This window comes from Marmota marmota, unplaced genomic scaffold (genome assembly GCF_001458135.2).
Source record: "Marmota marmota marmota unplaced genomic scaffold, marMar, whole genome shotgun sequence".
NCBI lineage: Eukaryota > Metazoa > Chordata > Mammalia > Rodentia > Sciuridae > Marmota > Marmota marmota.
This window is the reverse complement of record NW_026000222.1, coordinates 13,326,492-13,341,440: the sequence shown is the minus strand read 5'-3', so window position 1 is coordinate 13,341,440 and position 14,949 is coordinate 13,326,492.

Genomic DNA, 14,949 nt, shown 5'->3' with positions numbered 1-14,949 from the left:
CAGTAAGAAAAACTCCAGTCAAAAATTTAATATATAAAGACAAATACAGAATAATAATAGAATATGAACCTAAAATGATCAATACATGTGTAAAAAGATCCTCCATCTCATTAGTAATCAGGCAGAATACAAGTTGAAAAAAAGGGATGAGATAGCCAATAAACAGGACAATACTTTAAAGATTAATAATACTTGGTATTCACAAGAGCCCACAGAAACAGATACTTTCATATACCCACTAACTAACTTTGTTCGCTTCAGTCCTGCCACACTGGGACGTCCCTGACGACCTGGGGTATTTTGCTGTTCCCTCTGCCTTGGACCCCCTCCCCTCAGAGAGCTGGGTGGCTTGTTCCAATACTCCTTTCAAGCTTTTCTCAGAGATTGATGCAACCCACCTGTTACTCCTGATACTCCCGAACATGCTTTACTTTTCCTCCACCACATTACATACGTAGGTATGTAGGTAAGGAGCCCTGAATTAACCTTTTTTTTGAATGAATGAAAAAAATATGCCACTGATAAGAATGTAAATTGGTATAAGTTTCAGGACATTTTATTTGTAGTTAAATACTAAAATAGATAAAATGTGTGTACTCTTTGACACAGCCATTCCACTTCTAGGTATCTGTTCTTAATAAATATATTGATCCATAAGGAAATAAATACCAAGATAACCAAATATGTTCTTTGCAACATTGAGTTTTAAAAATAAACATAACAATAACATAAATAGCTACCAAATGAGAGGTTAAACAAAATATGGTATATTTTTGAAACATAAGAATATGCTAATGTTATAAAAAAAATTGGTTCTATGTCCTCATGGAAAAATATTCTGGTGTTACAATCTTGAATGCAAAAAAGCAAGTCACCAAAAATATCTAAAATATAATCTTATTTATAGAAAAACAATACATGTCTATATACACACACATATATACAAATAACTGTAAATGAGAACGTAAGATATTGAAGACATATACCAAATTGTTAATATTTTAACTTCGTTCTTTGGGAAGCAGGAGTTTGAGCAAGGAAGAGCTGATATAGGAGTATATTCAATGTATTTCCATTTTGTCTGTTACAATAAGAATATATTCATGCATTACATTTTTAATTAAAAAAATAGAATGTCTCCAAGGTTATCCTCTGCAATGTCAGTCTCACTCATCTGTATCCTGAAATGCTCTCTTGGGTGGCAGTGAATGAGACAAAGTAATGGCCAGTGATCTGGGAATGGCGTTTAGAAGAGCATTGTGCTAGGGAACATTAGTCAAACCACGTGTGCCCCCGCAGGAAAAAAAAAAAAGGTTGAGAGCCCTGTTCATGCCCCATTGTTTCATTTCCTCCTGCAGCATCTAAAAACAAAAGAAGCCTCACGTTGCCTCTTGTGTGGTCACAATATGTCAAAAGTGCAGGAGGGGGATTTTTTGCAGTGTAGACACAATTCCTACCTATAGAATAGCTCTTTGTGCTATATTCTGAGCAATTTTAAATAAATAAATGCTTCCCTGCTAACATCAAATACAGTGAAATAAATTGCAGGATTCAGGGTGCATAAATGAGTATGCTGGCAGTCCCTTCTTTTAGCTTTATGTGTAGATCAGGAAATAAAAGATAATATGTGGTATACTGACCTCACCTTTCCAGGCATTTATAAACCTTTCCTAGGTGCATTTATTCTTAGTTATTGTACTGTTGTTTTTTTTTCCAATTTATACACAAGCATGTTTATGCTAACAGTTGGGAAAATACACACACACACACACACACACACACACACATTGAGCCAGAACTGCCTGTCTCAATCCCAGACTTTTTCTGGATAAGCATTGTTTGACCTTGCATCTATTTGCCATCGACATCCTTTTAATGACTACCCAGGGTTACAACTCACTGACCCATGGGCTAGCAACAACCTTTTGGGGCAGCTCTGTTTAAATCAGATTCACTTTTCTTCCTTCTTTCTTCTTGATGTGACAGGACAGAATCGAGTTGATAGGGTATGAGAATGAGGAGAGTGATTTCCATCTAGACTTGTTAACAATAACAGCAATACCAAAATAACGATAATGATGACTAATGTTATTGAGTACTTGCTATTTGCTGAGCACTATTCTAGGCATTTCATGGGTCTCATTTAATCTTCACAACAACTCTACAAGCCAGGTATTATCATTATCATTCCTATGTCCATTTTACAAATGAGGAAAATAAGATGTAGAGAGATTAAATAACTTGCTCAAATGCCACACAGCTATTAAATGCTAGAAATGGGATATAAGCACAGAAACAAGCTTGATAATGACCCAAATCAGAAAGAATTGAAGATCTGTGTGAATTCATTTTGGTTTTTACTGTTTCTAATTCATTCAATATTTTAAAATTACTATAATAATACCTGCTTGTGATAAGGGAAAATAATAAGATAAAACATTGTATCCAGGTTAGACTGATCATCCATCTTCCCTTTCATAAAACCCTGTTCACATCTCTTAACATGCCTTTCTCTGTATTTATTCCATCATAAAGGTATACATACACTTAGAAGTCTTGTTTATTTGTATGCATATGTATAAGGGGGTAACATTCTCCAGAATTTCCTTTCTTCTGTGGTTCTGGACTAGGATTGGCCAAAGGAAAAAATTTACCTGGGATTTGAAGGGAAAAATAAAAATAGTTTGATTGGAAAGTTAGTGTAGGATCAAGTGTTATCACAGCTTATACACATTTTTTTGTAGACCTACTAGCTTACCCTATTGGTATCAGATAATATCTATGCCCAAAGTTTCTCCAGCTCCTACAAGATTTCCTCCTTCAGCTTCTTCTGCTTTTACATATGTTCTGCTTTATGACCAAGACTTATCCTGCAGGTCACCCACATCACAAAAGTGGGAGAATTGGAGGAAGTAAAAGAACCATTTGGGTTCCAGTTTTAGGTTCCATTTTGTTTTGTTTGGGTTTTTTTTTTTTTTTTTTTTTTTTTGGTAGAGACAGGGTCTCACTGTGCTGCTTAGCAGCCTTGCTTTACTGTGGCTGGCTTTGAACTCTCCATCCTCCTGCCTCAGCTTCCTGAGCCACTGGGATTACAGGCATGCACCACCATGCCTGGCCCATTTTGGTTTTGAGGCATGGCATTTTATCACTATCTTTCCTTCCCAACTGCCTTCCCTGAAGATTTTAGGCCCTACATTGGATACAGAAGCCTTAGCCATACACAAACTGTTTTACCAGCTCCCACAACTGCACAAGGCCAAACTGTTATAATATATTCCTATTCTATATGGCTCCTAGAAGTTCTGCTTCAGAACTTCAAACCCTGACTGATACAGTGCGTTGGTTTCTTTTAATCTACATAGAATCTTATTATGCAACTTTCTTTCTTAACTGATAGGTCATGGAGATCCTTACAAGTCACTAGATCTCACCCCCTTCCCCCATCCATTTCTCTGTGTATGTTTATACACAATCACACTAAAATGTAAATTTCTATAAGTGGTATATATCATGCATTCTAAGTTCACTTAATGATTTATCTTTTTTCTTATTCTTCCTTTTTTCTCCTAACTCCTACCTTATGTCCTACACCTACCCTCTAGACAATTAACATTAACCAATTTATGTATGCTTCTGAATTTCTCTTCATGCTCATATATAAACTAAAAGCTTTATTGTTTAATAAACTAATAATTTCCACCATGCGACCAGCGCACTGGTTTCATTAAAGAGGTTCTTGGCATAAAAGTTAGCTAGTGAGATCGAAATAAAACACAAAGACTCAGTTACCTTTTTCTATGACCAGGTCCGAGATGGCTCTCCCTCTGATTCATACCTTGAACCACCCGGTAGGGCAGCAAGGATTACTCAGGGCTAGCAGGAGAGAGAGAGAGAGCACGCCAGGGAGTAGCCTTTTATTGGGGAACAAGAAATTCAGGGGAGAATTCCATCCAGTGAAGGTTGAGGGGGACAGCACTCCAAGGTCAGGGTCAGTGATTGGCCCCCAGGTCAGTGGTCAAGTCACACCCCCACACGGACAGGCTCTGGCACCAGGAGAGGGTCGGGAAAGCTCCGACACAGTTTAGCCAGAGCGCCTCAGACCCAAACCGGGAGTTGCCCAGTCACGTGTGAGAATGGCTTCCCACATATAATCTCCCTACCAAGGTATACTATCAATTTTTTTTCACATGTTAAATTCTCATATAATCTATTTCTGAATTTCCTATCTTATCAATTGATATATCTGTTCTTATGGTGATGCATAGTGATTTGATTACAAAAGCCATATTAGGTTCTTATATATTAAGGACCCCCACACATATACACTGTTCTTTTTTATATACGTCTAGATTATTATAAGACACTTATTCATATATGTAAATTTGAAGACAACCTATTTTTTTAAATTCTGTTAAGATACTAGTTGTAAATGTATTTTCTTTTATATTGGTGTGGAAGGACTACCATTCTATCATCTTTCATCTCCATGTTCAAGAACATGAAATGACTTTGCAGTTGCTTACATCTTGTTTTAAGTGCTTCAGTTGAATTTTTTTTCATATAATCCTATGCCTTTCTTTGTACTGCTTAGCAGCCTTGCTTTTATTCCTAATTTTTTATAGTTTTTGTCACTATCATGAACAGAATATTACTATTTTTCCATTTTTATTTCTAGGTTCATATTGCTAAAATACAGGAAAAGTTTATTTTAAACATTTATCTCATATCCAGCCCCCTTAATAGATTATTTTTCTAATTCTGGTCCTCAGAGTTTATTCAGAGAAACAGAGCAACTAGTATCATGAAATAGGTATAATTATAGGAAAAGACCTTACACAAGTGTTTGGAAATGTTTGGAAGAAAGTCTCCAAATGGGAATTAGAAGATGAGAAAAAAGTCACTAATGAGACCTCTGAAACGTATGTGCATGGAAGTCTGGAAAGCTGGATACATCTAGAAGCCAGAGAGAAGACACAAAGAACTGGCTGAAAAGTTTATGAATAGCTGGTCTCTCCGCATAGCTCCCACTTGTGGAGTTGCTGGAGGACCTGAGTTACTTGTGGTCAGGTCTAGCGGGAAGTAGAGTTAGAAATGGAGTAGGAAAAGAATGGTGATGAACTCGAATTCACTGGTACTTCTACAATTATCCATCAATTATCCCTGCTCTAGAGGATCTTCAGAGATAGTGACTTCCTCTGCCTCCCAAGTCTCATGTGACTTCTGATTTTGGCCAACTCTTGCACAAAATCACAAATGTGAGGAATTCTAAGAAATATATTTCCCATTATAACCTCCTTAACCATATAACAATCCAGCACAACTCTCTTAGTGGTTTCTTTTCTAATGCCTATGCATCTTAATTAATTTTCTTGCCTCCCTATAGTTACTAGAATCTCCAAGGCAATATTAAAATAGTAATTACTAACAATGACCCTCCCTAAATAGTTCCTGATTTGAATTGAAATGGTTTGAGAGTTTTCTTATTTAGAATGACATTTTCTGTTGGTTTCTGGAAAATTGCCTTCATTGTAGCTAAGTAGTTTCCTTCTACTTATTATTTATTGAGAATGACTTCTGAATTATGCTAAATGCTTTTTCAGCATCTACTGATATAATCATTTTGTTTTTCCTTTTGGATTTCATGATGTAATGAATTATGTTGATAGATTTCTAGACATTAAATACTCTCTTTGTCTTGGAATAAAACCTTCTTAGTCATATTATATTAATATTGTGATATGTTACTGAATTCCATTTGTTATTACATTATAACTTTTGCTTATATATTTATAAATGAGATTACCGTTTTAACATTAAATCTATGTGAATTGTGGAGTATTTTTCTGGGACACTTTATGCTGAAGACCCAATAATTTAAATGTATCATTTATGGCATTAATAGGTGACCAGCAGAATGGGAAAAGGAGAGGGGATTCAATGCTCATTCTCACAGCAGCTTTCCTATTGGTTGACCTCTGGGTCCTGAGATAAATGACTCACTGCACAACTGATCTGCAATCTCTCATGTCTTTCTCTTCAGCATGTTTATTATTTCATTACGTACTCATTAATGGGAAGGACCATCTGCTATGATGTTTTTATATAACAGATTTAATTAGTCATTCATTTGATGCTCAGAAGATAGAGGAAGGTATTTATATAAAATATTATTAAAAGTATTTTTTTCTGAATTCAGTAGGAAATAAACACTATTATTGGCTATCCTCTTCACAAAATTCATATTTATACAATGTTAAAAGCATAACTTCAATTCCATAAAATTGGATGCTCTAGGAATCCAAGTGTTTTTCATATACATCAACCACAATGGTTTTGATATTTCACTAAGTTCATATTAAGTTCATTCCCTGAGCCTGATATTGTCATCCAAAAAAAAAAAAAATCTGCCACTTCCTCTTTTTTCTAAATATGCAGATTTCCTATTTGAATTACTAAAAGCAAGCAGAGACTTGTATACAAATGTAATTTATATAGTCTGTTCTCTATGAGGAAGAAGAAAAGGTTGATTTAATTCTTTCACTTGCCTTTGAGGGAACATGTAGATATAAGCTAGTGGTACTAACATCAGGCTCTTGTCGGAAGGGCTCAGAAACAGAGCAAGGATTCTTAGGGGTCAAAGAATCCATAAAGGCAAATTGGTCTGCGCCTGCCTCAAGCTGTGGTGTTAATATTAGTAGAGAAGATGCTGTAGAAATGGGGGGGGACTATAAAAGTGATATTTAAATTGCTATGAAGCTTGAATTGAGCTCTTTTCCATTATTCTAGAATCATTACTAATATAAGGGAAGGATAGAGAAACCCAAACCCAATGAAAAGCCATAGGAAGCTAGAGAACACATGAAAATCTCAGCTGGTGAATAAAATCTATCACATTGGCAAAACAGTGTGAGTGAAAATCTTTTAAACATTTATCAACCACAGGGGCTGAATGTTGAGTACAAGATTAAGATGATGCTGGGGAAAAGGGGGGGGCATTCATGCTCACCCCTCTAAGAAAAGCTTGCCCGTGCTCCACTGAGTCACATACCATCCTGGTGATAAGGCAAGCTCAGCTGCTAAACACATGTCTTGCCTATGATGTATATATCACAAAGCATGACAGAGATGTTGTGGCTCAGCTCCCTGAATCAAGTAACCTCTAAAGTGAAGATTAGATATTAAATAGTTTTCTTGCTCTATTATCAGAGTTATAACAAATCTAAGTGCTAAATTCCTTTGAATATATTGTCCTTCACACCAAACTGGCAATACCATAAACATAATAACTGAAATAGAATATTTAACAAATATTTATCGATCACCTACTATGTGCAAAACTACAAAGATAAATCAGATATGGTCTCAGAGTTCCAGGAGTAAAAGTTCATGTTCTGGGAGGGAAACAGACATACGTAAATAACACCAAGCCAAGTGTAACAAGAATAATAATAGAGGAGCAGAATTCTGTCAGAGTGTGGGGGGAGGAGGAGGAAGGATGAATAAAGATGACAGCCGGGAAAAGGTAGTTCATACAATATTCTGGCGTGGTTTCGGAGTTCTCATCCTGACTGGATTACTAACGAGCTGCGTGACCTTCAGCCGGTCTCTGGGCTTTCTTTTTCTCTTCTGTAAAATGAAAGAGTTTTTCTATAATGATCTCTCAAGATCTGCCTTCAGAACAGAGTCTCTCTAATTGTGTTATCCTATTCACACAGAAAAATGGCAAGAGTAAAACGGTTCTCAGAAATAAACTTTAAAAATTTTACCATAAAATAGTTTAAGTAGCAGAGCATCTTATATACACTTTTCACTGTGTATTTCATATTTCTGTACAGGTCTGCATCAATACGTTGGGAAGTCGGAAGAGAACATCTCAAAAGTTTTGCATGAAAAAAAAATATTAAAATACGGAAAATTACAAAGAATAATACAAAGAACAATATAATTACAAAGAATACTATTATAGTATGTTTAATATAATTCATACTATTACAAAGAATAATCTGATTATTATAATATATTTACTATAATTAATATAGTATATTACAAAGAATATTATAATAATAATTTATAGTCTGCATTTAAAAAACAAAATATTACAGATAAAGCTAAAATCCCCATAACCACATCCCTCTTGTACAGTTCTCTTCTTACTCTCCAGAAGCAACTACTAGATTTTGTTTTAAGTTGCTTCAAATTCATTTTTTATCTCAACATATATCCATCCACAGGCAATACTTAGACTATCTGGTATGCTTTTCACTAATACATGTATCTTATCTTCTATTTTTTTTTTTTTTTTGCTTTTATTGCTTAGTATCAGGTTTTTTGAATCTACTCATCTGACAGCTTGTTCTTTTTCATTGCTGTGTAAAATTCCATCGTATGATTTTTTTTTCCCATATGGATCATTAGGAGTCAAAGAATCAACTCATAAAGGCAAATTGGTCCAAAAGGATTTTTGGATTATTTTCAAATGTCTAATATTAGAGTCAATGCTGCAATGAACACACATATATACATCTCTTTCTGAACACATATGAGAGTTCAGAGTAGGACATATATACTGAAATGGAATGGCCTATTATAGGGACAAGTGTTTACAAACCTTATTAGGTATTGCCACATGCATTCTAAAGTTGAACCAGTTTGTACTACCATCAGAGGTGCATGAAGTCCCCACTTTCTTACCAACATTTGATATTGTCTGACATTTAAACTTCTTCTGATGGCCTTGATGAAAAAAAAATGGTGTCTCATTATTGTTTCCCCCAGTAAAACATTTTTTTTGACTGTGCCTTTTAGCCAAGTAGATTTGAGTTGTTGCTCCTTTCTGTTTGCCAACATTCATGTTGTTGTATAGGAGTTTTAATTTTCAAATTTTATCATTTTATCCTATTTAAGAAAGACTTCTTAATCTTGAAGCAACTCTAACAGTTCAAGTTTGTTTTTCCCTTTAGGTCTTTAATCCAACTGGAAAATATTCTTGTGGACAATGAGGTAAGGAATATATATATATATATTTTTTTTTACATGGGAAGGGAGTTGTCCAAAACCATTTGTTGAATAATTTGTTCTTTCACTCAAAGATTTGTGAAGTAACTTCTTTTAATTACCAACTTGTCATAAATACTCATGTCTGTTTCTGGATGCTTTATACTGATCCATTGATCTATTTTATTCCAGTCTATTTTTTTATTTCCTAGTCATTTGCTATTTTAATAAAACAAACTCATTCAATGAGTTTAACCATTTCTGTTATTTTAGCCCAAGGATTTTCTCCACTGCCCTTCCAGATATCCAAAGTCAGCTAGTAGCTACTGTGGGGAGATGCCTGCATGGAGTAGGCATCTAGTGTCCCTGGAATGGAACAATTGGATCATGGTGTGCAATCTTTTTCATGTGTTTTTGAATGCAGATTGCTAATATTTTGTTAAGAATTAAAAATTTTATTAATAGTTTTTTATTAAGGTCCATATGGATATTGGTCTGTAGTTTTCTTGATGTGTCTTTATCTGGTTTGGTATTAGGGTGATACTGACTTCATAAAATGAATTTAGGAGTGCTCCCCCCACCTTTCTTTCTCACAGAATAATTTGAGGAGGATTGGCATTAGTTCTTCTTTAAAAGTCTCGTAGAACTCAGATGAGACTCCGTCTGGTCCCAAGTTTTCTTTGTTGAGAAGTTTTTTATTACTGCTTCAATCTTGTTGCTTAATATTTGTCTGCTTAGGTTTTCTATATCCTCTTGGTTCAATTTGGGTTAAGTCATATGTGTCTAGAAATTTTTTAATATCTTCCATATACTTTATTAGAATATTAGTTTTCAAAATGTTTCCTAATGATCCTTTGGATTTCAGCAATGTCTGTGGAGATGTTTCCTTTTTCATCTCTAATTTTGTTGATTTTGGTCTTCTGTCTCTTTCTTTTGGTTAGTTTGGCTAAGGGAATGATGAATGGATCAGAAAAGAAATGGGGAGAAATGGGAAAATTTTTGGAAACAAATAAGAACAGGGATACAACATATCAAAATCAAAATCTCTGGGACACAATAAAGGCAGTTCTAAGAGGAAAGTTTATAGCATTAAGTGTCTACATTTTTTTAACAAGTCCCAAATAAATAATCTAATGTTATATCTCAAGGCCCTACAAAAGCAAGAACAAACTAATTTCAGAACCAGTAGAAAACAGAAAATAATTAAGATTAGAGCCAAAATTAATGAAATCAAGAATAAAAAAATACAAAAGATCAATAGAACAGAGTTGATTTTCTGAAAATATAAACATGATTGCTAAACCCTTAAACAAACTAAAAGAGAGAATAGACCATTTTTGAACCTACTCTATCTTCTATCTTGTTTTTCTCCTTATTATCTTAATGTGCACATAAACAGTCATTTCAAAGGATTCACAAGGCATTTTGAGACCTCTAGATAGCCTTTCCAAATCTACTTTTTTGTTTTGTTTTGTCCCAAAATCATGTCTGATTTCTAGCCCAAACCTAGATTTCTTCATTAATTCAGTACATATTTATTGAATTCTTGCTCAAAACACTTTACTAAGCACTTTAGGAGATATTAATTTACCACTCTAGAATCCCTACCTATGTAAAACCTACCAGTCACTGGGGAAGTGAAACATTAAATTCTGACTATTTGTGTATTAGTGACCTCTCAGGTACACAAACTAGGGAAGTTCCCAGAAAAGTAATAAAAAATTTCTACCTGGGAGAACAGGGAAAGTAAAATTCAATTCAGGCATTGGGGGACTTCTAAAAGCAGAAATAATGGAAGAAGAATAAAATTATTGCAGAAGACAAATGGAAATATTTAGGAAACAGGAAATATGACCATTTGGAGAAGGGGTGCTAAAGAGTAATAAGGGTTTAGGCATTGGGTGAAGGACATGAATCCTTAAATTTAATTTGGAGCCATGTGTATATCCACAGAAGACTTAGGTAGAAATAACAGATTAGAACTATATTATGGAAGATTGTCACTTGTACATGAAGTGGTATGGAAGTGATTTAGAACTTGCAGAAATTATGAGACTTCTTAGAAAGCTTTACAATATTGCATTTGAGGTAATGAGGGTTGGATAAGAGCTCACTTAAGAAAAAGGAAGAAAGAGAAGGCAAGGCTAGAGATTAATGAATGCCAAAGAAGCAGAAGAATCAAGGATCGCCAGTTGGCTGGTAGTCAAAAGTCTTGGCTCTTAGTCCTAATTTATTTATAATCTTTGGGTTACAATTTTGGTGGGCACAGCTACTTTGAACAGAGTGTAGTAGAACCAAGTGGGGCCATGCAATGGCCATCCTGTTTTCTGATCAAAATTTTCTTCATAGTAAGAGTCAAGGACATGATAGTGTCTTCAGGAAAATGAAGCATTGTAGGCTATCTGATTCAAAGAAAGACTTGAAGTAAGAACTGTTTCACATGTAACATAGGGCAAAAGTATAAATTCTTGACTCTGTTTCCTTGTCAATAAAATAGGGACAACAATACCTACTTCAAAGTACCCCCCCCCACAAGGATTTAAGACCTAATGACTTCATATATATAAAATATCAACACAATGTGAAGAACATAGCAATGCTTAATAAGTAGTAACCCATGTTTTCTTCCCTAATTGTGATTTCCAAACATTTCCAAGATTGGTTTTTGTATGAGAATAACTTAAAGACTCATACATATGTACTATGAAGTTATTTATATAGATCGATCTCTTCAACTTTCCTTATTTTCACTTCATATTTCAGCAATTGTTTTTATAAAGCACTGCTTGGATAAATCAGAAAAGGTAGTTTAATTGAAAAATTTTCAATCCATATAAAAATCTTAAAGCTGATGTGGGCAAAATAACAGTCAGAATGGCCAAATTTTGAACAGAAAGTGTATACCTCACTATACAATGAGCTTGATTCTTAAAATTCTCAGTTAACTCGAATTTTATAAATTTAATTCTCAGAATTTCATTGTCAAATCTGGATTATAACTTCACCACATTTATTCAATAAATCTATTGACAACAGCCCATAATATGTTAGTTTCAGTTTAATAGTCCTACTTGCATAATTTTAATCTATATAAACAAATAAAAATGCATTTGCCATTTAAAAAAGTCTGCTGAGCTTTTAAAAAATACAATACATATTATTCCTTTGTAATTTTTATGATGCAATTTGTATTTCTTATTGTTTGCTCATAAGTTTTTTTAAACACTTTGATTTATTCCTTTATTTATTTTTAAATAAGATCTATGAAGGTGAAGAACACATTTGCTTGGTTCTCTACTGTTTTATTAGCATTTAGCAGAGGACCTGGAACAAAGCAGATATCCAATGAATATTTTGTTCAAGGAATGAATAAGTACCACAGGTAAATCATACTCCTACACACAGATTTTAACTGTGATTTTAGTATATAATGTGTTCAAAAATAGCATATACTTGCCCTCATTAAGCTTGTAACTGAGTAAAAGTGCAGAGACACAAGTAATGAGGCAATTCTATCATTGTTTAATAAGTTCTGTTATGAGTCCTGGACACCACGTACTGTGGGGCTTTTTAGCAATGTAGAAAAAGAGCATTAACTAGAAATAAACATACTGTTCAGAAAGACAAGTGTCACATGTTTTCTCTCATGTGAAATCTACAAAGAGAAAAGACGACATGAATGTAGAAGAGAGACATACTGAAAAGGAAGGGGATTGAGGGAGGCGGGAGGTGAGGGGATGGGTGGGGTAATGGTGGGATGGAAATGATCAAAATGTTGTACGCATGTACAAATATGATACAATGGCATCCGTTATTCTGTAAAATTAATATATGTTAATTACAAGGTCTTTAAAAAAAGAAAAAGATAAATATACTATTTGTTGCTCTTGCATATGAAAATCAATTTATAATCCACTATTTATAAGCCACAAAACACTGATTTTAAAAAACTATAAATAAGGGGCTGGGATTGTGGCTCAGAGGTAGAGTGCTCGCCTAGCATGCATGAGGCACTGGGTTCGATCCTCAGCACCACATAAATATAAAATAAAGACATTGTGTCCCTATAACTAAAAAATAAATATTAAAAAAACTATAAATAAATTGCAGACACATCAGTAGAGTAGGTAAAGGTGAATGGAGTGGGGGAGGAGGGAAGACAAGGAAAGTGCTGGGGGCTGATTTAGTGCAAATTATATTCCATGCTCTTGTGATTATGTCAAAATGTATCCTGATGTTATATATAACTAATAAGAATCAATAAAAAATAATAAAGTGGGGACCTGCTTCATTTATTCACTTACTTACTTTTCTGGTAATTATAATCCACTTTCATTAATTCATTTTCTCTCTCTTGATCTCCCTAGTGATTACCCAAGACCATTACATGTATTCTACTTCATGACTATAGGTTGCAGCTCTCACTTCCAAGAATTTCCTCACAAACTCACGTTGGTTCTTCACCACAATGATAAGCTCAACAGGAGGATCAAGATGCAACAGCCCAAATCTATCACCTACTTAGAAGTTCTAAGTTCATAGTCAATAACTAGTTCAGATAAAATATATAATGCTATATTTTACAGATATCCTTTTACTGCTATTTATTTTAGAGTTCTTTGAAAACACAAGTCAGATGTAAACTCATGCTTAAGGAGAGACTGGTTAAGCAAACAATCATTCCTGGTCAGATGCTTTCATTTGTAAAGGTTGAATATTCTGGTTAAAAAAAAATGCCATTCAACTCAAACTAAGGAAATCAGGGAGTATTTGGTGCACTCAACAATTCTTTCTGCTTCCAAGTTACAAGGAAATAGCTAAGTCACTGCTTCAATTGATCATTAGTGTTAATGGAGATTGTGACCATAAAGATCCCTGCAGAGTGAGATGAATAAAGGAATTGGTCATTTGAGATATGGTGACAAAGAGTAAATCAAGGAAAAGTTTGTTTTTTCTTTTGTTTTGCCAAATGCTTCATGAAATTTGAATAAGATGACAGAAAACTTTGTCACTTTAACTCCTGATATTAGTATATAACATAAAATTGCCTTCATTATATTAATCAAGTCTAAAAGTGTCTCCTCTTTAAATTGGATATCAAAGTTGTCATAATGGAATAACATTTCAAAATGTGGTTTCATCTCAGTCAATAAACATACATAAAAATATTCAGGAACCTCACAGGCTTCAGTTTTGATTGCTGTACGGTAGCCTAAAATTTTACCATCACAGGTTTGTTGGAAGGTAATTTAGTGGAAGATTCTAATGCAGTGGCTGGCATTTCCTTAGACTATAAATGTTCACTTTATTTCTCTTCTGCTTGGCAAGGAGGAAGCCTTATGTATTATCTAATTCAAATTCCCACTTAGCTGGAAGTATCTTGCTTCTGCTCCAATAAAGATATTCAATGCCTGAGAAACCAGTTCCTTTCCTGGGAGGCTCTTGCCCCTCTAGAAGAAGACCAGGAGATCTTCTCTGCCAATTGGGATTCCCCTTTACAGTTACTTGCTGCATTTTCATTTCCTCTAACCTGAGATTATCCTTGTGGTCAGATGATGGAAATGCCAAGGAGATTCTCTTTAAATGTCAGTTTTCTAATTTGTTAAAGAATCATCCAGAGGTAGGCGGAACGGTGACCACTGGCAGAAAAGGCCCAGTGGCCCACGGCTGAACAGAGCTTCCAATCACTCCTACAAGGTAGGCGGGCCTGCGACCCACCAGCAGAAGAGGAGCAGCGGCCTGCTGAGAGGCAGAGCCGCCCCCTCCCCCTGCGCTGGCAAGGTAGAGGGAACTGTGACCACCCACAGAGCAGGCCCAGCGGCCTGCTGAGGGGCAGAGCCGCCCCCCACCCCCAGCGCCTGCCAGGTAGGTGGAACGGTGACCACCGGCAGAAAAGGCCCAGTGGCCCACGGCTGAACAGAGCTTCCAATCACTCCTGCAAGGTATCCGGGCCTG